Source organism: Kogia breviceps, chromosome 5 (assembly GCF_026419965.1).
Source record: "Kogia breviceps isolate mKogBre1 chromosome 5, mKogBre1 haplotype 1, whole genome shotgun sequence".
NCBI lineage: Eukaryota > Metazoa > Chordata > Mammalia > Artiodactyla > Physeteridae > Kogia > Kogia breviceps.
In genome coordinates, this window is record NC_081314.1 from 140,187,738 (window position 1) to 140,213,624 (window position 25,887).

Below are 25,887 nucleotides of genomic sequence, written 5' to 3' on the forward strand. Positions count from 1 at the left end.
AGAATGATGCACATGGCATCATATTAAGTGAAAAAGTCAACATACAAATCAATGGATCAGAGGAGAAAAGTCCAAAATAAATTAACATATTTATGGAAATTTAGTTTGAGGCAAAGATGACAATTCAGATTAATGGAAAAATAAGGTGTTATCTAACAAATAGTGTTGAGACAACTGAGAAGCTACCTGAAAAAGTGTACTCCTCCCTCATACTTATACCAGTATAAAGTCCAGGAGAATGATAGAAAATTATACTGTAAAAGCACTAGGACAAAGCATAGATAAATATTATATTCTCAAAATGAAAAATTCTTTCCAACTATAACATAAAACCTGGAAGACAATAAAAAATTGATCAATCCGGGCTTCCCTGGTGGCGCAGTGGTTGAGAATCCGCCTGCCGATGCAGGGGATACGGGTTCGTGCCCCGGTCCGGGAAGATCCCACATGCCGCGGAGCGGCTGGGCCCGTGAGCCATGGCCGCTGAGCCTGTGCGTCCGGAGCCTGTGCTCCGCAACGGGAGAGGCCACAACAGTGAGAGGCCCGCGTACCACAAAAAAAAAAAAAAAAAAAAAAAAAAAATTGATCAATCCAACTATGCAAAAGTATGCTTTTATATGCCCTTCTCCCCTGAACAAACATTATAAACAAAGTCAAAAGACAATATATAGAGAAACTATTTACAGCTCTTAACGTAAAGGGCTAATTAATATATGAGCCCTTTAAAATCAATATTTAAAAAAACTATTGAAAATGGGCAGATGTTAGCAAAAAAATTATAGAAAATAAACATGATGGCTTTTAATTGCGTAGAAAGTTTCTCAACTTCACTTATACTAAGAAACAGACAAGTTCAAACTTTAAGAAGATACAGTACTGTATTTTACCTATCAGGTTAACAAAGACCAAAAACGATGACACACCATGTTATGGGATAATGACATATCCATTGCTGGTTGGAGTATGAGTTGGTAAATCTCTTGGAAGTCAATCAAAATACACTATGCATGTACTGTTTGACCCAACAATTCCATTCCCATGAATTTCTCATGAAGACGGCAATTCAAAGTTTCTATACTTTAAATTCAAGAAAGGAAAAAGATGACTTCTTTGGCCATAGTCCTAAGACATAAACAAGTCACCACTACAACTTTTTTCAAAGCCATTTCAATCAGTGAAAATTCAATTTAGTAACTGCACTTCTTAAAGGCACATGCCAAATGCCAAGGTTCCGCAGCTGAAGGTCAACCAATCCTTAAACACTCTTGCTTCTGGAAGTCTGTCAATCCCTGGACTCAGTGCTTCCCAAACCCTATGTAAGATCAGCTTTTGCTTTGTTCTGATAGAACTGTATCCCATAAGCACTCTTTTCCCTTGTTTATCAAGCAATAAACAGTTTAAAGCTGCATATATTGAGTGGTAGCATTTTCTTTCAATCCAAATACTCACACATATGAGAAACAACATATGCATAAGAATGTTCATTAAAATGTTGCTTAATAGAGAAAGAGATTATAAACAATGAAAGTATCTGAAAGGTGCAGTAAATTAGAAAACCAGAAATATCAGATGTCTCCGTGAAAGAGGATTATTTGTCATGGGGCAAAGGAGGGAGGAAGAGATTTATACATTTCATTTAGTCACTTTTAAGTTTTAAAAAAAATTATGCATGTATTACACATTAAAGGTAAGTTATTTAAAGTCAGAATTTCAAACTGTATGTATACTATGAAAAGAAACCATATGAAATTGGTAGCAAAACAATAATATTTGCCATTTCTAAATAATTGGGTGATAGTTTTAAAAGTGTCTTTTCCCTAAATATTTCATAATTTTGTGACACACTTATTTTAAATTAAAACTATTTATAAATGTCATGCCAGAGATCACACAAAAATACAACAAATGCAATTACTCCATTGCAGGTTGGCATATAACAAAACTTGGAGTGACATAAAGAGAATCTTACATATTAAGAGAAATGATCTAAATCTAAAAGAAAGGAGGAATCCAAGAAGTCCAAGTACATCACAAAAGCAAAACTGACAGAACAGGACCTTCCTATAATAGCAAAAGGCTTCAGGCAAAAGCCCAAAGTTCAGCAGACTTGGACCTCCAGAGTTCACAGTCTTCTCCCAACAGCTTCTTTGATGCATTGTAACCAAGAAGTTCACCACAAAGCTTAAAGTTTGCAAAACAGATGCATTACTTGTCTACTTTTTAAGTAAACCTAATAAAGAGGAGAGAAACACTATGCCTAATTTAAAATTAGTCCTATCCGTCCACCGATACACTAACCAATACAGGAAAGAACCCAGCAGTGTCCACTTACAGGAGATAATATCTGCTTACAGCACAACACCCATCAGAAATACTTCTCCACTGCTAGATCGCTGAGTCCATCAAGTTCACCAAAAAACAACTTATAATTTCCTTACCCTTTGGTGGTGTGATCTTGGAATTCAGAAGCCAGGTTTAGCTCTTTTCTTTCACCAGATAACTCTCTAAAGGGGGCAGGGTGGAGGGTGGAGAGAAATGTGGAACAACTCAAATAATGTTGCACAAAAGCTATCCTGACCTGTTGACTTGGTAATAAAAGAGTATATTAAAATGTCCAACGTATCAAACAGAGAACTACTTTTATCAATCATTTAATTACTCAGACAATGCTGACTCAATTAATGAGGTTAGTTGCATTAACCATTAATGCTAAAGAAACTCACAAGGTATATTTTATTATTATATTACCTAATTCAACTTTAGTCCCCTTATTGCATTTTCATGGATGGACTTGAAATACTTACCGTGGGTTATGCTGATTATGGAATAAGTAGCACTCTGGACATACAAGTTCTCTCTCACGTTTTGTTCATTGTAATTGACGTCATCACTCAAAACTTCGGCAAACAAGACATTTGAAAGACCCGATAACTGGTCAGCTGAACTTCCTCCTGAACAAAGAGTTGTAATTCTTAGAGCTACAAAGAGGAAATTTTACAATTTACCCACATTTCTTTTCAGGCTAAAAATAATCATTGAAATAATCATTTCTATCTAGACTTGTCTATTAAAGTTTTAGAAAAATATCAGTCTTATATAATCTGTAGTTTTTAAAGTTTTCTCCAAATGCCATGATCAGGCATTCTGGCAATATCCATTACAATTAAAAATATATGTGCCACAATTCCATTTCTGGGAATCTGTAAAAGCACATATATCAGTGTTCATTGAAGCACTGCTTTTAGGAGGCCAAGACCTGAAAACCATGTTTTCATGGCCCGCGTACCGCAAAAAAAAAAAAAAAAAGAATGGTGGAGTACGCCTGTGGGACAATGCTATATGCATCCACAGAATATTAAGCAATCATTAGAAATAATTAAATCAGGGAAATTTTGGAAAAGCTATTATTGGTTTAAAGCAAATCAACTATGTTTGAACAAGAAAAAAAAAGAAAAAGAAATAATTAAATAGCATTATAACGGTTGACTTGTGAGAAATTTGTCAATGATTTTTGATTGGGAAAAGCAAGATGCAAAAAAGTGTGCAAAATGATTCCCTTTATGAAAAATAGGTTGTATAAATAGCCTTCATATCAATGGTTTCCAGCCAAGAGTAATTTTGCTCCCTGTGGGACATTTGGGGATCGTTTTGCGGGAGAGCGCTACTGGCGGTTAGTGGGTAGACTTGAGACATGCTGCTCAACATCCTGCAATGGACCAGACAGCCCCATGACAAAGAGTTACCCGGCCCCAGATGTTGATACTGCCTCAATTGACATACCCTACTGTATATGGAGATTATATAATTTTTTTTTTTTTTTTTTTTTTTTTGCGGTACGCAGGCCTCTCACTGCCGTGGCCTCTCCCGTTGCAGAGCACAGGCTCCGGACGCGCAGGCTCAGCGGCCACGGCTCACGGGCCCAGCCGCTCCGCGGCACGTGGGATCTTCCCGGACCGGGGCACGAACCCGTGTTCCCTGCATCGGCAGGCGGACCCCCAGCCACCAGGGAAGCCCAAGATTATATAATTTTAAATTTGAGTTATATACGTATGGAAAACACATGGAAACTCACGCAGTAGGTTGTCAGCGTAGCTCATTCAGGAGAATGGGAGGAGGGTCAGATGCTGATGGAGGGGGAAAGGAAGTGTATGAAGGCGTTCTTGATAAGACCAGCATCATGATATGACCATATTTCTCATGCCTGTATCAAATAAAGAAAAAGTGGCACCTTCAGATCATCTTTGCCATGTTTATTCTTGCTCCTTAGACACAGCTAAGTAAAGGCATCACGTTCAAAAGTCACTGAAGCTACGCTCTTCAGATGAAAAAGTAAAATAATAAATTCAATTTAGAAGAAAAACCCAACTGAGGATCATCAAGGCTAGATAAATGGTGACTTTGCCAGTCTGGTCTTGACAAATCACGGTACAACATTGCTTGGATTCCCGTGAATAATCTTGTTGGTCTCAATTGATTTGAATTAACCTCACCCTCTCCCACCCTTCGTATCAGTAGTTTGGTATTTTTACTACACTCTACACTCTAGAGAATTCAACATAAAATAGAGCAAGAGCATCAAAAATAGGATGAGTGACAGTCACTTTGTCTAGATGAGTTTGGTTGTTTTGCTGTCCTTTTCCTGTGGTTAGCACTTGAACTTGCATCCTGCTCACAAATACACATCAAAATAGATGTTCTGTATGATGCCAAGTGTGACTCACACTGAGTCGATGCCTTTGTGAATTGAGAAACAGTATATTTTGTCATCTGTCCTAAACTCTCAATCTTCAGGCATTCTGTGTAGATTTTTGCCAACACATAAAGCAGTGATGTACTCTGGGTAACCGCGTCTCTGATGGAAGCCCTCCTGCAGTCTGTATACGCCCCCGGCATTACTGCCCAGGCAGGGGAGGATACAGAACCCACCTTGAAGTTCACGCTGCTGCCGCAGGTACGGCAAATACTAGGGAAAGTACCTCTTCCTGCCGCGTGTCACACGCTGGGTCGCTGCACACCAGCAAGGTAAGTGGGCCAAGCGGAATGGCAAACTGATGCTCAGTTTTCATCTGAAAATACACTGTAATCCGGCCTCTACCTCTTCCCCGACTCTAACCCTCACCCTTGATTCCATTTCACACCGCTCCGCCTCTGACATCTGTGAGTGGCCACCCCACTGGGGGGGGGGGGGGGGGGGCTAAGTGCTCTTTCTATTCCAGTCCCCCTTTCTCACCCCACACATTTGTACCCAAGTGCGTGCCCTGTTTGTTTCCTAACGTCCGCTGAAAACTGCCACTTCTCTGACTGGGCTACCCTCAAATCCTTTGACACCCACTCTGTTCTGATTTGCAAGGTCCGTTTCAATGTTTTGTCAATGTCACAAAATAGGGATTACAAGAGAATCCAAGTGAGCCCAGAGCACTGGACCACGGGGGCCAGAAGGGTCCACCTCCCCTCTGATGCCATCTGTGGGGCGACCTGATGGGGTTGGCATCAGGGCAAGAATGGTAGGGGTGGCAGACGGGGCTGGCATCTTTTTATCTCCCCAACACTAGTCATAAGGGACTTAACAGTGGGGGAACCCTAGAGCACTTGTGCCTGTTCCACGTGCTGCTGTGTAGCTAAGTAAAGGATATGGATATATACTGAATTGTAGATCTTTTTTCAATTTTCTGCATATAATGATGTTTTGGCGTTCTAAAACAAACCTTTCTGTCTCTGGTCCTTAGGGCTCACCAAGGACCTAGCCAGGAGCGTGTCTTTGACACGCAAACTAACAAATCCAGAGCCACGTCTCCTCTCCTTGGCCCTTACACCCCAGGGGAAAATATTCCTCTGCCTTAAGCACTAGGGACCAACCCAATAGCCTAAAGCCAATGGAAATTATTCCAACTAGCCTATCCTAAGCTGTGCATCCACGCTGCCTTGCCTCTCCCGAGGAGACCCCAATAAAGGCCGTGGCCTGAGCGCTGCCACCCCCTTCCTGCCTTCTGCACTTTGACCTACCCGGTGTCTTTCCCACATGGCCCTGCTCCTGTCCCAGGACGTGTGAATATAATAAACTTTGCTTTGTTTTGATTTTTCCCGAGAATCTCCTTGGTCTCTTCTTGTGGCCACACCTGAATGATCATCTCGTAAAAGAATACAGTACACCCCCCTCACACACACACACGACATACAGTGTGGAGGATACAGAAGGTGTGTGTAAACTGAAGACAAAGACCCAGTAAAGGCATCTTCTTGTAGCTTTCACATTTTCCAACAAGGTCCAAATTCCTCCCTGCCTTGCCTTCCTTCCCTAGCATTCTATTAAGGAGACTCTCTAAAGAACCAGCCTGTAACATGCTTCTTGCCAGGTTCCTTTACCATATGCAAATATGGGCCCAAATGTCACCTCCTCTGGGAAGCCTTCTATGATATGTCTGGTCCTGCTTCCTGGCCGTCCCCATCACGCTCTCCTCTGCTGCCTGGCATTATTTTCTTCACAGCACATGCACCACGTGGTGCAGCACTACTCATGTGTACTGGGTTATGTGATTCCTATCCCCACACTCACCCCCCCACCCACTGTGATGGGGAGGCCTTGGCTGTCCCATGGATAGGTGTCCAGCACACGGCAAGGCATGAAACAGATACTCCACTTAAGTTCATGGAATTCCTTAGTTAATCCGTTTCCTGTACAGATGGGATAGAAAGGCCCAGAGAAGTGGCGCAACCCAGCCAAGGTTGCTCAGAGAATTGTAATAACTAAACATTTTATTCGAGCCCAGAAATCTTTGCCTTTAAGTATTGGTTCAGATTGTTTGGTTTGGTTTGGTTTGGTTTGGTTTTTCAGGAAAAAAAAAAAAATTAAAAGTAGTCGATGGGGTCTGTTTTTTCCCCCAAGAGAAGCTCAGAAAAGCAACTGTATACTCTATGAAGAACATAAATATTTCTTAGTCATGAGCCAGAGATTTTTAAGGAATTCTCAGGAATTCTGAGCCTTGACCTTCCTCTTCCCATGGTGAATTTAAAAGTCACAGAGGCTGTTGCACACACAGATTCCATATATGAATCCGAGGGCCAGGCATGTCCCTCTCAAAGCTATCATTACTCCTGTGCAAAGCTTCCAAAATCCTCACACTGAAAAATCAGGCTTGGTGTAACACGGTCCCATCCCGGGTCCCTGGCAAAATTAACCTCTTTCCTCAACCCAATGTTGTTCTGTTTTTTTATTTTTCTTCTCTTCTCTCTTTTGTTTCTTTCTTCATTTCATCATCCCAATAAACTTACACAGGCACTATTTGTATCCCAATTATAAAAGATAAAGATTAGGAAAACTGAGTCTTTTCAACAACCTGCCCCTGAATAGGACAGCTCACTGAGACAGCCTGACCCCAAAACCCAGGGAATCGCTTCATTTCATAGTAAGTTCTTAAGATCCCCTTTTGATTTACAGGAGACACAGAATGGGGGGTGGGGCATGAAGGGAGAATGGAAGAGAGAGAGACCCTATAGAAAAGGTAAGAGATTGGGCTGTAGAGTAGGTGTTCCATTTGAATTTTTATGAACTATGGACAAGTTACCTAACCCTTCTAAGTCTTAACTATCTGATTCAAAATATATAGAGAAAATACTATTGTCCTCATCAGGTTAATGCAGGATTAAATGAGACAATATACAAAAAGTATATGAAGCCCATGTTCCTAGCAGCTCTCTTCACAATAGCCAAGACATGGAAGCAACCTAAGTATCCACTGACAGAGGAATAGATAAAGAAGATGTGGTACATACATACAATGGAATATTACTCAGCCATAAAAAAACAATGAAATAATGCCATCTGCAGCAACAGGGATGGACCTAGAGATTACCATACTAAGTGAAGTAATTGAGACAATGAAATATTATATGATATCACTTAAATGTGGAATCTAAAAAATAGTACAAATGAACTTATTTACAAAATAGAAACAGACTCACAGACATAGAAAACAAACATATGGTTATCAAAGGGGAAGGAGGGGATAAATTTGGACTAGGAGATTAACAGATACACACTACTATATATAAAATAAACAACAAGGATCTATTATTTAGTATAGTAAGTATATAGGGAACTATATTCAATATCTTGTAATAAACTATAATGGAATAGAACCAAATTATATATATATATATATATATATATATATATATATATATATATATATGACCAAATCACTTTGCTGTACACCTGAAACTAACATAATACTGTGATCAACTATGCTTTAATTTTTAAAAAAGTGTGTTGGCCCCATGTTGAGTCAATAAGTCATAAGTAAATACATTATCTATGAAATGAGACAGAGGGGAGTGTGTGTACATCTGCAGGTGTGCGTAAGTATATGTAGGCCTGGGGTCTGCCCGTGAGCCTCTGTGTGAAGAAACTCTTAAAGTATAAAGAGGGGAGAAACCCTGAGCTGACTTGACTCTGGAGATACAGGCTCACGTGCAAGTGTTGTAACCCTGAATCTTTTCACAAGGGCCAATTCCCAGCCGCTGATAAGCTGGAACGCCTAAGAAAGTCATGCTACCAGGAACAGCTGGGAGGGCAGCAGCCTCTGATGGCCAAGGATGGCATAAACAGTGAAGGTGTTTGTAGTAACTCCAGTAGTAATAATGAGAAACAAATGTTCTCAGTAGCCTGGTTTTCTTAAAATGCTTCTATTACTTTTTTCCAGTGAATGGGGTTAACAGATTTAGCAAATAAACAAATAAAACTAAAAAGTATGGCCACTTCAACTTGAATTTGGGATGAACAAGGACTGTATTTTTCCTGTAAGGATGGTTCATGCAGTATTTGGAAACCCTCACTGTGAGCAATACTGATTTTTCTCTACCCCTTCTCCAGTTTAACCATCAGACAAGTGACTGTGTTTGAAACCACTGGTTCCCAGATGTTGTAGGAACAATTACAAAATCAAAGAAAGATTCATGAACCCTGTCGGGAAACCAAAACAGCATTGCTATTAGTATGCTTAATTTGCCCTGCAGTGGTAATGAAAATCTCTTGTTCTGCCCATGTAAAATAGCTCAAACATAAACTTTCCGATTTTTTTAAAAAAATTCTCAAAATACCTATTCTTCCTATTAAAATACCAGACCTTTAGGGAGATTGTATTTCTTTCTTCTAAATGAATAAAATAAACAACACTTCAATTTATGCTTTGAATCACTCCATCTCCATAGGAGATAACTATTAATCTTGGTGGAAATGTCCTGCAAGGTAAGTGCTGTTTCAGAAGCTTGTGCTACCAAAAGTTACCCATATGGTCTGCAAGGATTTACAAATATTTACAGTTTTGTAAGCATTGCGATTTCTTTAAAAGTTGGGAAACCCCAGATTTGTATTAAAGACTATTTCGAAAGATTTTAAGTAAGTGTCTATGAGTCAAATTCTGTGAAAGGGGAAAATAATGATTTCCCTGGTTAGGGAAATACTAGTTCAAAACTCCTATCTCCCACACTTTGGGGATACAGTTAGAAAAGGCCAATGAGAGAATCTGTCTTGTTTGAGTTTAGTTCACCTCTTTATTTCAGGCATATGGGAAGTTCATCTGATGAACTTGGACCCCACTCATGGCGGGAGCAGTTGGTCAGGCCCGGTATTGACCCCTCACAGCACTACTGGAGCAGAAACTCATTTAATAATTGTTAGCTGAGAAGGTTATCTCCATGAACTAGCAAACCCATCAAGGGACGAGCTGCAAGCGACCTTGTGCAAGGAATCCTCTGAGGTGCTCCATGAGAGCAGACGCACTCCCAACCCTCTTCCTCTGCTGGCTGAATCAGCGGATGGGGGAAGGGCCTGGGGTCCTGCATTTTAACCACTACCCCGTCTGTCTGGACGGCTGCTGTTGCTCTGGACACATTTCACACACTCTGAAGAACGGTGTTCTACACTCTATAAGCCACTCATTGATCTGTAAAGATTCGAGCAAAAATGCGGGGACAACTTGAGGACTGACTCACAGGTCTCAGATCTCAGTAGAACTTCAGTTCAGGGTTAGAGAGAAAAGTGAAACTAAGTCAGACATCAGAAGGATGCCGCAGGTACAACAAGCTTCCAAGGGTTCCTTCTGATTTCTCCCCAATTCCTGGGCTTGGTATTAAATGGGGACATGTCAAGCTAGAGGATGAAACTCAGAACCTTTCAGAAAGGCTGCCTGGAGGAGGGTACGGGGGCAGAAGCGGGGGGCCTCATGGGCCACCACACCCGGCCCTGCAGCCCCAAGTTGCCTGATCTAGACTCTGTTGCATCATTTAATGCCACTCAGTCCTCCTTTGCATTCAACCAGTCTTTCCATCTCAGACACCTCCCACGGTAACAGGTTTTTTTTCTACCCCTCCTCTCTTCTGACTTAGAGAAGTGACCTAAAATAGCAAACACAATTTTCCATTTGTTACTCACTAAAGACACGGGCTGTTTCTATCTTTAAACACCCACAACGTCTTAATGCGGTTACCCCGAGTCCTCCCAGTATGACTTCTTCTGTGACATGGGTCATTGTTGTGATGCAAATAAAAAACGGTTGCCAAGGACAATAGAAGTCTCAGCTTCCTGCAAACAGCAAAATGGAAATAAGAAATTAGAGCTCAAGGCAAGCACAGCTTGGTGACAGGAGCTCAGCATGGGAGCCTGACTGTATGGGTTTGAATCCTGGTTCAACCTCGCTAGCTGACTATTGTTGGGCTTCTGTTTCCTCACCTTTAGATCAAAAATTCCAGTACTGGAATTGGGGAAGAATGAGAAGGAAACTGCTAGGGATGCCATGAGGTCTAAATGAGTCAATTGATATCAAGTGGTTAGTATCAAGTATGTATGAAGTGCTCAATAAATATTCATCAGAAGAAGAAGAAGAGAATGCCCACAGAGTATCAATGCTCCCCATTAATTCCATGGACAATCATAACAGTCTTCTTGCATCCCGCTGAATAAGGAACAGCTATTGCTAATTGCTAGTTCCATCTGTCCACTGGCCATGCTAAGTGACCTCAGCTCCCTTCCCACTCGAACGTGAGCATATATGCAGTGTCTAAACTGACACCCTGTTAATCTTACACTTTTCAGATATAAGTCAATTTATTAACCATATTTTTTGCTACAGCTTTGAAATCAATTTCTTTCCCTGAAATGAAACAAGGATTCATTCTTCTCTCTCTTTATCTGTCTGTCTTCCTCTCTGAGTCTCCCACCTTCTATCTACTTTCCCAGTCTCTCTCCCATTCTTTAACTCTCTCAGTCTGTCTGTCTGTCTGTCTGTCTGTCTGTCTCTCTCTCTCTCTCTCACACACACAACACACACACACACACACACACAAACACACACACACATCATCACCATCATAACCCTCACCCATTACCATCATCATCCTAAAACAGAAGTATAATATCTAGGAGAAAATACTCACCTGTCTTCCCAACATAAATATTTTCATTTTATTTCCTATGGTTTCTCCACACACCCATGTGAACAGAATTGAGAAATTATACAACCTTGGTAAATTAAATGATTAGAAATGTGCTTACAACAGCCAGTCTTTGAAATTCTCTCATTCCTTCCTTCCCCTTTCTCTCCCCTAGCTGTGTTACACACACACGGAAGGCTGAAGTTCCTGGAAAATAAATGAACAAATAGATTTGCCCACAGAGAAGCCATGTGTTCTCTGCATTTCAATTGTTATTAAGTACTTTGGGTCAAGGTTCAGTAGATGAGCTAAAAATCACCCTGTATCATAGCTCCTTCAGTTTGGTACCCCTGAGGACACAGAAGGAAAGCATCAAGTCCCAAATACTTTCACTGGGGCTGCATTTGTAGGTGGCACACATCTAAGGAACCTCAAAGGACCACATGATGGAATAAAAGGAAATGATGCAGAAGAAGTCATTCATTTTTTTCCAGCTTTATTGAGATATTATTGACATATGACATATGTGTATACTGCAAAGTGTTCACCACAATAAGCTTAGTTAACACCTCCATAATTTCACATAATTACCATTTTTCTGTGTGTGGTGATAACATTTAACATCCACTCAACAACTTGAAAGTCATTTAAAGACCTCGTGAGCAGAGCTGTATAGCTTTAGGACCTTGTGGAGATTTTTAAGGGGACAAGGCAGTTGGGAAAGAGAAAGTAGAAGAGCGATGGGTTGAGATCACAAAGTCTTATTCTGATGAAACAGAAACACTTCCTAGAAATCAGGATGGGAAGTCAGTTTTTACAGGTTCTAGCATTTCACAACTTCTGAGGATGTGCAGGTGATTAAAACGGACTTTTTATTTCTTCCATCTCTCTGGCCTCTGCTTTTCTGGGTCAGGATAGTTATAGCCCCAAAAGTTCACAGCACTGTTTTCCCATAAGAATGCACGCTGGCCAGGCACTCTGGAAATTTAAAAGATCTCAGAATGCACAATAATCTTTGTTTAATCAAAATCTCCTTAAAAGGTGTTGTTGTTTTACAATGTTAATTCCTAGAATGGCAGAAAAAAGCAACCCTGAAATTTCAAGTTCATGCAGAAGAAATTAACCACAGTACTTTGTACTTTCCAATATTGTATTGCATGACTCAGAGGCAAGAATATCAGCAGATATAAAATACTTTTCTACAACTAGGGCTTAAAAAAGGAGCCACCCAAATATAATGGTTTGCCTAGGAAAGCACAACCATATTCATATCTACAAATTCAAGCTGGCAAATTAGTATTTTTTTCCCTAAAGTGTTGATAAAGAATGATGCACAATGAAATCTTGACACAATACATCTCTTTCAGTAAAAATCTGAGTTAAAAATGAAGCACGTAACTGAAAGAAATAAAATGCAACATAAGGAGAGATTTATTTTTATATTGTTTTCCTAAGACAATTTCCTATTAGAAACTTCTAAAAATGTAATAGCTTTATTAATGTATTTATTAATTGAATGGTTTATTAACTTCTATTGCCAGAATGCACTGTACTGAAAATGCTAAAGTCAAATGAGATCTCTGCTTCACTTAGTTACTCTCAAATTGCATGGCTGGTTATCAAAAGCCTTCTCAAAATCCTCCTCTACATATTGCAAAGCCCTAAGACAATTTCGAGAAACTAGGGGGTCAATGAGAATGCAGTGAGCTGGACTTCAAATCCGGCAGGGCTGATTTTCAGCTGTTTTTATTTCTGAAATGAAAAGCATTTCCCAAGCTCTCTGAGGAAGTTGGGCTGCTCAATGATTTAAGTGACATGTGATGAGTTCCCCATCTTAGTAATCACACTAGCATCAGGGATGTGACAATAGTCGTACTGTCCTAAATGCATACTTTCCAAAGCACTGGTCTTGTTTGTTGCTTTCTGAAAAGGAAGTGCCTGGTGCACGTCTTTCTTCTTTAGGTGGGGACAGGGGTCGCCTCTGTTATATGATCATCAATAGCTTCAGTAAACATCTTCCTTTAGTTTGATTTCCCACTCTTCAGATAATTTATTATAATTTTCAGGCTTTTAAAAATAAAATCTAAATATATTACTCTTTTGTTTTCTTTTATTTTCTACTTTATACAGGAAATCCATGTTACCAGCATCAGCAGAATTATAGAATAAAGACAAGCAGCAGCTGTACCCCACCCCGAAAATTAACAATTAAAGAATACCAAACTAATTAGCTAGATATTAAAGCCAGAAATGCCAAGTGATGTGTGAATGGTTTATCACCCATAAAGACCAAGAGGAATTGGAGCAAAGCAAAGAAGACTTTAGATAAATACATTCATTTTAGGGGTAAATGGATTATATTTTCCGCTACAAAATTAGAAAGTGACAATGGAGAAAGTGAAAAAGTGTTGAAGAGATCACAGACGGGTTCAGATTCTTCTGTTTCAGACTTTACCCTAGAGAAAGAGACTGAAGGGTTGCCCAATCCCGGTATCATGTTTCCGGCTGTGACAGGAAGATATAGATCATCATAGATAAAAATGGAAAATGTTGTGAAAAAAATCAAATACTTCTAAGAAAGACAAAATGCAAGATGCAGCTGCGGTGAATGTTAAAGGAAATGAGTGTCGCAACTAGTTGAGGCTCAAGACACATACTTCAACATGGTCTAATGGTGGAACAGTGGAAAACACGAAGAGTGGCCTAAGGAAGTCAAAGAACCCCAGGGCTTGGGACCCCTCTCCTTACCCTTGGCAACACCCTCGCCCTCAAATCCCATGACTCATCTCTGCAGCATTGTGCCCTCACCTCCTGGGATGAGGCCCAAACTTTCTCACCATTTCTAGATATTCTTTCTCCAGGTCTAAGCTCAATCCTCTCTGATATTTAAACTCAATTCTTTCTTACCTGGCTCTCAACAGAAAAATACAGATACTTGCCCCTTGGCTTGCAGTTCTCTTCCCCAAACCCAACACAATTTAGCTTACTTACTCTTCTCCCCATGAAATAGCTACAACTCTTTCAGCCTTGGGCAAGAGAATAACTCTCCAAATAGTAAAAGACCTTTTGTCTTGCACACCAACTCCCATGATAAGGCCTCCAGCAAATACTCAATTATGTCCTCATTTCTTCCCAAGCAGCTGCAAGTACCTGATACTGCAATTGGCTTAAGAAAATTCCCTAACGAAAGAATAACTGATGCAAGTGATTGTCTGTTTCACTCTTCCTTTCCACTGGAGTAGAAGGTCCATAAAAGCAGACCCATAGTTAAGTACTGAACATGTCTTTGTTGAATGGCTGGATTGCTGACTTGAACGAATGAGTAGATGAATACTATTCAGGGCAGAATTTGTCTTTTCTCGGAATCCCAGATTTTCCCATCTGTTTTGTTAACATGGGACATAATACTTACCAGCAAAGCGAACGAGTTAATACTGGGGTCTGAGAGACCTTCGGAGAGGTTCTTGGAAAAACATGATAGTGGTAAGAGGAAAAGGAAATGCATTGGTTCCAAGGGAACTAAGCCTAAATCAGACATGTCTGACCACTCAGATGGACTCCGAAAACAAATACAGAAATATTTATTACCCAAGTTGTTGGGCAGATTTAGGACAAGCAGACTTGTTTGGGGCCACTTTTATAAATAAACTTAAGTACAATATGCTTCTTTAAAATTTCTGGTTTTATTTGTAAAAAATCTTGAGATTGCCTGACGGGGAGAAAAACAATAAACTACATAACATTCCTTGAAAATTAACCTTCCCATTGACAAAAGGCTCACACATTCTCATCAAAACATTTTGGAGTAAAAGATAATAGTATTTACTTTAAAAGTATGACAAGCACATCCAGGCCAGAGCTGGATTTAGGCTGAAGAAAGCTCCCAGTTCTGGTTCTCAGACCGAAACAGTGATGGAAAGTTCTGTCACCATCACTGACACCCTGGAGCATCTGAAAGTCGGTAGCCGCCCCACACCTTGAACCCAGGCACACTAGGCTGCCCTGTCCTCTGCTAGGATCATGGCCTTCACTTGGATTCACATCAGAAGTAAAAAAGAAACCAAAGCTATGTTCCATTAACAGTGATAGTGACTTATATGTTGCACAGGACTTTACAAAGAACTTCCAAATGTATTACACTTAATCACCCTGACAACCCTAGGAGGTAGATGTGCCAAATATTATAGACACTTTTTAACAGAGAAGAATGGATCTAAGAAGGTGAAGTTTTGTGCAGCCTCATGCTGTCGCCAAAAGTCTAGACCTAAGACATCTAAACCTCAGAAGAGTGGGTATCTTACTAACCCACTGTAGTTAGATGACAGCTTCCATCTTGCTCTGTACTCAAGACAGATACCAAAAATGCCTTAGATTCAGAGCCTCAAAGTCAACATTTATCTTTAAAACCTTGGTTTCCATAATGAAAAGCCAGTTGAAATAAAGCAGTAGAGAAGGAGGTGGCACGTGGTGTCTCTGTGTCTCAGTTTTCTCATCTGTAAAATGGAGCCAACTATAGCACGAATTTCACAGACCTGTTTTGAGGTTTACACACCCTTTAGAGTGCTAGAACTGCACTTGGAAAGCAGTCAGAATTCAATAGACATTAGCTACTGTTATAAAAGAGGTAGTCATGACAATCACAATAGAAAACATTTATTTATCATCTCTTCTCTCTTAGGATACCTGAGCTGAGATGAATTCAAAACTTAAAAGGTGTATTGATTGTCAATAAGTCACTATCATGTAGATCACAGGAGTGTTTTCCTTACATCACAACTAAACTAAATAGAGTTCCTGCTAAATGGACAGGCACATGCTTGGAATCAAACCAATGAGGCAGCCTTAAAAAAAATCAATCTCTGCTGCTTTCTGGAGCTGGATCCAGAGATACTCTGACTTTCTGATTCCTGTCCCATGTCTCCATCCACTGCTCATTTAGACATGATCCTTTTCTACTTCCTTTTATATCCAGGAATGAGGCTAAAGGCAGCTGCTTCCCTCTTCTTTTCTGAGAAATGCCACAACACAAAAACTTGGTTTAAATTGGTTTAACCCATCATTTCCCAAACCTATATGTAAACATAAAATCTTTCTTTAAAAGGTATTAATATCCTGCAAGCACATTCCCAGAAACACTCTCTTAGAGAATGTCAGTGAAAGTCAGGACCCTCAAGGATACCATTCAAAACTGACTCTATTAGAAGAGGTTTTGTCACTTATAAGTGATCCTGTGACTTGAATCCAGAGAATAATCTTTTAGTTGGCTGGGTTGGCTCCCAAGAACATGGGAAAACTCTACTCCCAAGCTTCACCCAAGGTATACTCAATCCTCCCAGATACTTATAGTTTTGACAATAGAGTAAACCAAGGTATTATGGAAATTCTAATGCTATAAAGCAATAGAAACTCTAAGTTAATAATAATGGTGAATTAAATATATAACTGTATATGAAAGAAAGAAAGGAAGAAAAAAAGAATGAAAAATAAGTTTCCAGAAATGAAGAGGGAACTGAAAGCCATGTCTGTGAGTGCTGGAACTGAAACTGTATCTGGCCTGGCAACAGAATGAGAAGAAAGGAGGAGGGAGATACTAATGACTTGGGGATTGTGCCTCTTAGAGCTTAGGAACTAGGTTTTTGGCCCACCCAAGGTGGGATGTTGACACTGAGACATTTTGCATAAAGTCAGAATTCTCAAATGACTCCACCCCAATTCTCCCATACCTGGTTAGTCAAGATTGTAAGGAAGCTTACCTATATTCAGAGATCTTTGTGGGGAAGAAAAGATCTTCATGAAAAATTGAAACCCTACAACATGATATATAGGTTGAGAGACTACATTCCACTACCTCTGTGCTTTACAAATCTGCTGAATGAGAATTTAACATAAAGTTTTCCCTAGCCTGGTGAGATGCTGAGGTACCCAACATAAACAATGGAAAATTAACCTTCCTTAACCTAGGCCACAAAGGACATTATTCTCACTGAAAATGAGTGCACAGTAAGGAATTTTAAAACACACCAATGAATTTTCCATTCTAAACAACATAGAAGACTCAACAGAAATAATAGACACTTAAAGACATCAGAAATAAAAATCTGAAAAGAACTGTAAATTCAAGATTCTAAAATAAAAATATGAAAGAATAAAACTCAATAAGTAAAAGATTTCATAGGCCAAAAAAAGTAAATTTTAATAATAATCAAATAGATCTTCTAGAAATGATAAAATAAGACAAAAATGAAAGCTCAATGAATGGGTTAATCAACAAATTAGACAAAGCTGAAGAAAGAATTAATGAGCTGAAAGCCAATGTGGAGGAAATTATACAGAATGAATCACAGAAAGATAAAGACATGGAAAATTGGTACGTTAAGAGATGTGATAGATAGAATGAGAACAACTAGAATGAATCTAATAGGAATTCAAGAAGCAGGGAATGGAATGAGGAAGAAGTAATATTTGAAGAGAAATGGTGAATAACTTTTCAGAATTGATGGCAGATGAGTTGTTAGATTAAATGACTCCAAGTCAAATGAAAAGGATATCTACATCTAGACTAAACAGAGTGAAACTGGAGAACATCAAGTACAAAGAGAATATGTTTAAACAAAAAACAAACAAATAAAATACCTACAAACTAACAGCAATTAGATTATGAAGAACTCTGATCTGGAACAATATAAGCAAGAAGAGAATGGAACATTGTACACTGTAAACTAACATAAAATTGTACATCAACTATGCATTAATTTTAAAAAAGAGAATGAAATGATGTCTTCAAATGACAGAGCTACTTTCGGACAAGAATATTGAGAGAATTTATACACCTTGAGCATCACTGACAGAACTATTAAAACATGCTCTTCATGAAGAAGGAAATTGAATCCAGAAGGATGTGGTGAGATAAAAAAAAAAATAGTGAACAAAGACATGTGCAAGCATACAGATATCTCTAATAAACATGGGCTATAGATACAACAACAACAGTGACTAATTCTTATTTATATAAAAACAAAAAAAAAATTATACCACAGCAGCATAGACTATTGGGGGTTATTGCAGTTAAAACCTTGTAAAGAAGTCCTTATATTTGGGGAGATAAGGGTAGAGATGCAGATAAAACTTAGACTTTGTTAAGTTTACTTGTTAAAATTATAAGTGTGACCATTAAAAATAAAAATAAAACACATACTTTCCAAAGCGGGAAATGGAGCAAATGGCGGTGGAGGGGTGGGGGTGGGGGTGGGGTCAGGAAAATTTTTTTAAGTCAATCAAAAAGAAGTAGGGAAAATAAGTGTTTTTTTTTAAAGAAAGAAAAAGTACGGTAAATACCACAAGTTTCAGAAACTGTCCATATAGAAAGAAAAAAAATTAGACCGTATCTTACACAATGTAGAGAAATATGTCTCCTATAAACTAAAGTCTTAAGTATAAGACTTAATGGGGTAGAATAGTGAAGTCCTAGAAAAGCAACAAAAAAGTACAAACCAAGGGAAAAGAGTGATAAAACTGACTCTATTATAATTAAAACTGTATTAAAAGAAACTATGAAAAACTTGAAAACAACAAGCAAAGACTTGGTGGAATTATTATTACTTTCTGTGGATGAAGAAGTTTTCCAAAGACGGCTGCTGTGATAGATCCCATCTCAAACATTCTATTTACAGTGATGCTGGCTCGTTTCCCATAGAGTGGCAGAGCTTGCGACACCTCCCTTTGAAGCTGGGTGAAGCTTAGTGTCTGCCTTGACCAATAGAGTAGGCTGAAAGTGAAGCTATGTCAGTTCTGAGACAAGGTCATAAAAAACACCATGCCCTTTTGCTTTGACCTCTTGTGAGGCTTGTTCTTGGAACCCTACCACTGTGCTTCAAGTAAGTCCAGACCACATGGGAGCCTGTGGATGGATGTCCCACTGACCTCCCCAGCTGAGATCCCAATCAACAACCAGCCATAGACCCCCTACATGAGTGAATGAATGAGCATTCAGTGGATTCCACCCCAAGCACTGTCTAACAGCAACTGCATGAGAGGCCCCAGGTGAGCATTACCTGACTGAGCCCAGTCAACACTCAGAACCATGAGACACGACTATAAAGTTACTGCTGCTGTTTTAAGCTACCAAGTTTGGAGTGATTCATTATGTGACAATACCTAACTGACACACTACCCAAAATCAAATGGAAAAAGACAACCCACTAGGAAAACTGGCAAAGATTATGAATAAGCAATGTGTGGAAGAAGAAACCTCAGTAAACAATAAACATACAAAAAGATGCTCATCTTTATTTATATATACCAGAAATCAGGCATATACAAATTAAAACAGCAATGAAAGAACATTTTACATCCATCTTTTTGTCAAAAGTTTGAAGACCTTTTAATACTAGATGTTGATAGAAATAACCTATAATAATGGTTAAGAGAGCAGGCTTAGGGGCCAGACTACTAGGCATCTAATTCCAACCCGATTCATAAATTGTGCAGCCTTGGGCAAACAATCTAAATTTTGTGTGCCTCAATCCCCTCATCTGCAAAATGGGTTTTTGCCTAGGACTGTTGTGAGACTTGAGTGAGTGAACACATTTAACATGCTTAGAATAGTGCCTGCCAGAGGAAGCAGTGAATAAGAGCTCAGGAGGACAGTAATGTTGACAACAGTGGTGGAAACCAGACATATTGGGCAGTTCTAGTTAAACTGCGATAACCAAGCTTTAGAGAACCATTTGCGAATTCTCTTATTAACTTGCAGATGTCAATACTATTCAATTGATTTGCTCCACCTGTAGGCCCATAACATGGAAAAGTGCCAGTACATAAGCACTAGAAGACTAAGAAAAGTATCTCATTGAGTATCATTTTCTAATTGCAAAAACCAGGCTCAACCTGGGAGTGCTAAGAGTGATTCAGAAAAGTATAGCAAAAATACACACTAGTCCAGCATCTAAGCCAGAGAACCTCCCGCTTGAGGATACCATTCCATTCCTAGAGCAGAGGACTCCTCACCCATGGGAGAATATGTGGTGAGAACAGAATGAAACATGTATTATCCAGCCTTCTACTAGAAAAGTCAACTATAGTCAGGAGGAAGAGCATAGCGTACAATAGTAGCAGGGCCCCCAAGACCCAGTGCAAGAAGCAGAGCTGACAGGTGGAGCTAAGATGAGACTGGTGGTGGCAGGACAGTTGTTCCTGTCCTACAGTGCTTACACACCTGCCCTACCGTAGTCTTTCTGTTTATGTGCGTATTTTCCCATTTGCACAGGAGGACAGATAAACCATCAAGGACTGGTTCTTAAAATGTCCAACTTTAAACCTGTTCTCTACTCCAAGGGACATAGGGGACAGCCCTGGCCAGGGTGATGGGTCCAGATTTAGTTCTAGTTTCATCAGTAACTGACAGTACAGTCACTTAGCTTCTCTGAGTCTAAGTTTCCTTTCAGAAAGAAAGAAAAGAAAGAAGGAAGGAAGGAAGGAAGGAAGGGAGGGAGGGAGGGAGGAAGGAAAGAAGGGGAAAGAAGGAAAAAGAAAGAAAAAGGAAGGAAGGAAGGAAAGAAGGAAGGAAGAAAGAAAGAAAGAAAGGAGAAAAGAAAGAAAGGAAACAGAAAGAAAGAAAAAGAGAGAAAGAAAGAAAGAAAGAAAGAAAAAGAAAGAAAGACGGAAAGAAAGAAAGAAAGAAAGAAAGAAAAAGGAAGGAAGGAAGGAAGGAAGGGAGGGAGGGAAGGAGGAAGGAAGGAAAGAAGAGGAAAGAAAGAAAAGAAAGAAAGAAAGAAAGAAAGAAAGAAAGAAAGAAAGAAAGAAAGAAAGAAAGAAAGAAAGAAAGAAAGAAAGAAAGAAAGAAGGAAAGAAGAAAGAAAAGAAGAAGAAAGAAAGGAAAAAGAGAGAAAAAGAAAGAAAGAAGAAAGAAAGAGAGAGAAAGAAAGAAGAAAGAAAGAAAAAAGAAAGAAAGAAAGAAAGAAAGAAAGAAGGAAGGAAGGAAAGAAAAAGAAAGAAAGAAAGAAAGAAAGAAAGAAAGAAAGAAAGAAAGAAAGAAAGAAAGAAAGAAAGAAAGAAAGAAAGAAAGAAAGAAAGAAAGAAAGAAAGAAAAAGAGAAAGGAAGGAAGGAAAAGAACAAGAGAGAAATAAAGAAAAGAAAATGGGGAAAAAAATCAAACAAGCTCTCAGTGAGTTTGGGACATGCAGCAGAAGAATTGGACTTAAAATTTAAAGTCTTGACCCGAGTGTCCTTGTACAGGAAGCAGAATCTTAATGAACCAGCATCTGTAAATTGGGACTAGTCATATCTCGTTTCAGGGATGTTGTGAGACTCAAATGTCACAATTTTTGTTAAAACACATTACAAATTCTAAGCTCAGTGGCAAGATTTACTATTCTACTTGTGAAAGAATCCTTGGATCTCTATGATCCAATAATTCTATATAGTGTAGCTTGGATGACAGAAATATTAACAAAACTGGAGATAATTTAATACAGCTCTAGAGCTCCCATTATAAAATTTACATAGTCAATGTTTTGTTGTTCGCATAATAAATCCTGGTATTAGTCTCTGGTCTTTGAAGACAAGCTATTAAAGCAATAGAATTCTTAATTAATTTAGTGCAGAGTTTATCAGTTCTGTGTACACAGCTTACTCAGAGCCCACTACATCACTCGAGTGCGGGGTTGGATAAAGTCAGCTCCCATGGACTAAACCTTATCTCATGCTCTGCAGTTTCCAGAAGCAATTCTTCCTAAGTTGGAGATTTGTTATCTGCTGGCTCCTTCATAATGCATTTCCTGGAATAGGTTGTGAGTAGCTGAGTCAAAAGCTTCTGCAGAATTAGCTCAGTTCAGATAGAAAAGGGTCACTCTGGTACCATGAGATTCACAAGTATCTGCATGCCTATGTCAAAATTAAAATTCAAATGTGCAGAAAGAGACAGTAAATGTTATAACTAAATGAGCAATTTTTAAAGCTTTCTCTATGTTTAAAAAACTACAGAGTCAGTGACATTACATATGCTTTGTAAATACAGAAATTACTTAATAATTATTATTCCCACATAATTACTGTTAATTGTGTATGTTTCTTCCAGTTTCAGTCCATATGCAAATCTACCTTATGTAATAGACTTGGAATATAAAATACACATATCCTCATCACATATCATTTTACAAAGCAAAGTGGATACTTTATTACTTTCTTATTGCAAAGGAATTGAGGCGAGGAGGACCCTCAATCCACTGTAAACACGATTTGTTAAATTGTGTGAAAACACCTGTGTCCCATCCTTTGCTTTGCCCTTTCTCCTCTGCCTTCCTGAACCCTCTGCAACAGAAAGTTCTTTAGAGAAAAAAGGCAAGCTAGGATTCTTAGGGGAAGGGTGTTTTCCATGTCTGGTTTTGTCAGGAGTAAACAAAAGGCAGAGTGCGGTGCATTCATTCTGACAGCTGTTCCACATCACCGCCCTCAGGCCCCCATCCACCCTCTCGTTGGCCCCCATGCTCTTCAGATGACTTCATCTCCTTCTTTACCAAAAACTACAGGGTATCAAGGGCAATTCCCTCCCTTGCTTTTCCCTCCCCCTCTAAACTGATCTTAATCACCCTTTCCTCCCTCCTCCTCCTCCTCCAGAAGACATATCATTTTAGCCGATAACCCTTTCCTCTGGACCCTTGATTCTACCTCTCCCATCTCCCTTGGGCCTTTTCCCAGAAATCACTCTCTCTTGCCCTGTATCTCCATTCTATGTCTGAAGCTTCTACTGGCTCCTTATCTTCAACTTGTGCTTTTGTAAATATAAAAAAATGTGAAGTACATTATATACATATTTTAGATGTATTATGTGTGTGTGTGTGTGTGTGTGTGTGTGTGTGTGTATCCATACCCTCACGTGATCTTCTTTTCTTATTGCTTCCACATTCTCCAACAAGGTCCAAATCCCTTCCAGTGTTGGCCCCTTTCCCTAGCATTCTATCAAGGGGGTTTTCTAAAGGACCGTCTGAAACATGACTCTTGCCAAGTCCCAAGGCCCATTTTCAGTCTTCATTTGCCTCTGGGACACTTTCTCGTCCACGTTGCAAAGCCATTGTCTTCCTACTATTCACCAACTCCTGCCCAGAAACTTCCTTCTTCTTTGGTCTCCTAAGCTCAGAACACTCTAGCCTGTCCTCCTATCTCTCTGACCATTACTCTTAACTTTCTTTGGCTCATTTATCTTCTTGATTCCATTTTCAAAGTGTTCACGGGACTTATCTGACTTCCTCTCTTTTCCTTTTCCCTCATAAGTAATACACAAGTTCTTGACTTCAGCTACTGTCTCCCTATGGATAGTGCTCACGTTTACTTCCAGAGTCTTGAACTCTCTCTCAAGGTCAAGGGCAGATCTCCAGCATTCACTAACACTCCAGGCCCTATCAGTTTCAAACTTGATTCTATCCTCTCCATTACCAGCTTCTGTTCCAAATGTCCATCCTACTTTCGATAATGGCATCCTGGCCTACATTTAACCCAAGACCAAAACCTGGAGAAACCTTTCATTCCTCCCCTTTCAGTCCTTCTATCCAATCAAATGTCAGATCTTGATTCTACCTAAACATTATGTATCCTCTTATTGACACTTACCTAACTGTTCCCACCTCTAGTTTCTTCTGCTCTAATTATGTTTCAAATGACTCTCAAAACTAATCTTTGGCATAGGAATCATATCTCTTTACTAAAAATGTCCAACAACACTCCCATTGTTTATGGGATCAAATCCAACCTCCTTAATCTAGCAAAGACCTCCATAATTTGCCTTCCAGCTACATCTTTCTAATTTCCATCCTCCCCTTCACAACCGTCAAGCTCTTTCTCATGGGCCACCTTGCGTTCCCCCATCGCCATGACTTTAAAATAGTCCTTCTACTGGAATTCTGACTCTATCTCCACATGGATAATCCTTTGTGTCTTTAAACTTCAGCTCAAATAATTCCTTTCTCTTCAAAGCATCTCCTATTCCTCTAGCTGGGTGTAACCTCTCTTTGCTTAGCATCCCGTATTATTTTCCTGTTGTCGTTATTACATATCTTGGTCCAACTCTATTTTATATTATCCTCACAGATGTATGTCTTTTCTCCCCCCACTGGATTAGAGATCATTCTTGATTCACTTTTATAGGTGCCCTCACAGCACAATGCCTTGCACTTTGTAGGTGCTCAGTAAATATCGATGCGCCATATGTCAGTCTATGCAACGGCTGAGAGTCAGGCTTTGGACTCAAAGCCAAAGTCATGGGATTCTGGTCAAATTCACTCAAGCCCTCTGAGCTTCACCTTACACATCGGAAAGAAAAAAATGACAGCTGTACTACCTTAGAGGATGGAATGAGAACCAAATGGGGAAAAATGTAAAAATGTACTTAAAACCCTTAACAGAGTGCTTGGCCCATTTTACATTGTACCATTAATGTTTATCATAAACGTTTAGATATAGGTACTCTACTTGTTTATGTGAGTGAAATGGTACCAGTTTCTCTGGGCAACTAAGATATAGGTATTAACAGCTTGAAAGAATGTGTGTAACATTTGACCCTGCAGTTCCATTTTCAGGAATTTACCTTAAAGAAATCATTGACATGTAATGCGAAGATTATCACGAGATAGAAATGTGTACAATGCCTAAGGAAGGAAAATAGCTTAATTTCCAACAGGAGGACACGGGTGGAGTAAATGATGACACATCCATAAAAAGAGACATGAGGCTGTTGTTAGGCTTACTTCAAGAGAAAATGTTCACAATGTATTGCAAAATACAAAGAACAGGTGCAAAAGCATTTGTATAATAGACTCCTCTTCTTTTTTAAGAACGTACACATGTAACTAGAATTTGCGCATGTATGAGTCTATGTGAACATAAAAGTAAGAAAACAAAAGTGTTCACAGGGGCATTACGTGGCTTGAAATAATTTTTACTTTTTTCCCTGTGTTTTTTTTTAAATTTTCTGTTTCATACTTTGAACATATATATATTTGGCAACCAGAAACAAATGTTATTAACTACTCATATCTCTATCCTTTTCCTTTGGTTTTTCGAGCACTGCCTAAAAATAAATGTAAAACACCCTTCTGAACAACTCATCTTTCTCACAAAAAAAGCACCTTCTTAATTCTTCAAGGTCAACTGTTCTTCATTTGGATTGAGGGCAAAACAAATTTAGGATGACTAACCCAAGCCAAGGGATATCCAGGCAAAAATCAGGTAAAGAAGCACTTCAGTGCACTTTTAAACCTTCAGTTTAGAAAGTTAGGATGTTTTGTGTCCAAGCCAGGATTCTGGAATTTGTTGAAAGAAAGGGTTACTGGTTGTCCTGGGTGGTGCTGTCAAAAACACAGCAACGCTTTTGATGGAAAGCATCCCAAGCATCATGATGGTAGGAGAACTGGACTTAACCACACCGGAAGCATTCAAAGCCAGAGGAATGTCCAGAAGTGGAGAATTCT

At 39.3% G+C, this 25,887-nt stretch overlaps 1 protein-coding gene across 3 annotated transcripts in view; it reads right to left on the reverse strand.

Annotated features, from left to right (window-relative positions):
* Positions 1–4,087: 4,087 nt before the first annotated feature.
* Positions 4,088–25,887, reverse strand: part of SETD4 (SET domain containing 4) — a 580,992-nt gene continuing 559,192 nt past the window's right edge. The window contains exon 18 of one of the 3 annotated variants that reach the window (XR_010840851.1): positions 4,088–4,201. The gene's annotated coding sequence lies outside the window, so the exon portion shown is untranslated. The remainder of the gene's footprint in view (positions 4,202–25,887) is intronic. The other 2 variants (XR_010840853.1, XR_010840854.1) reach the window with 2 other exon arrangements.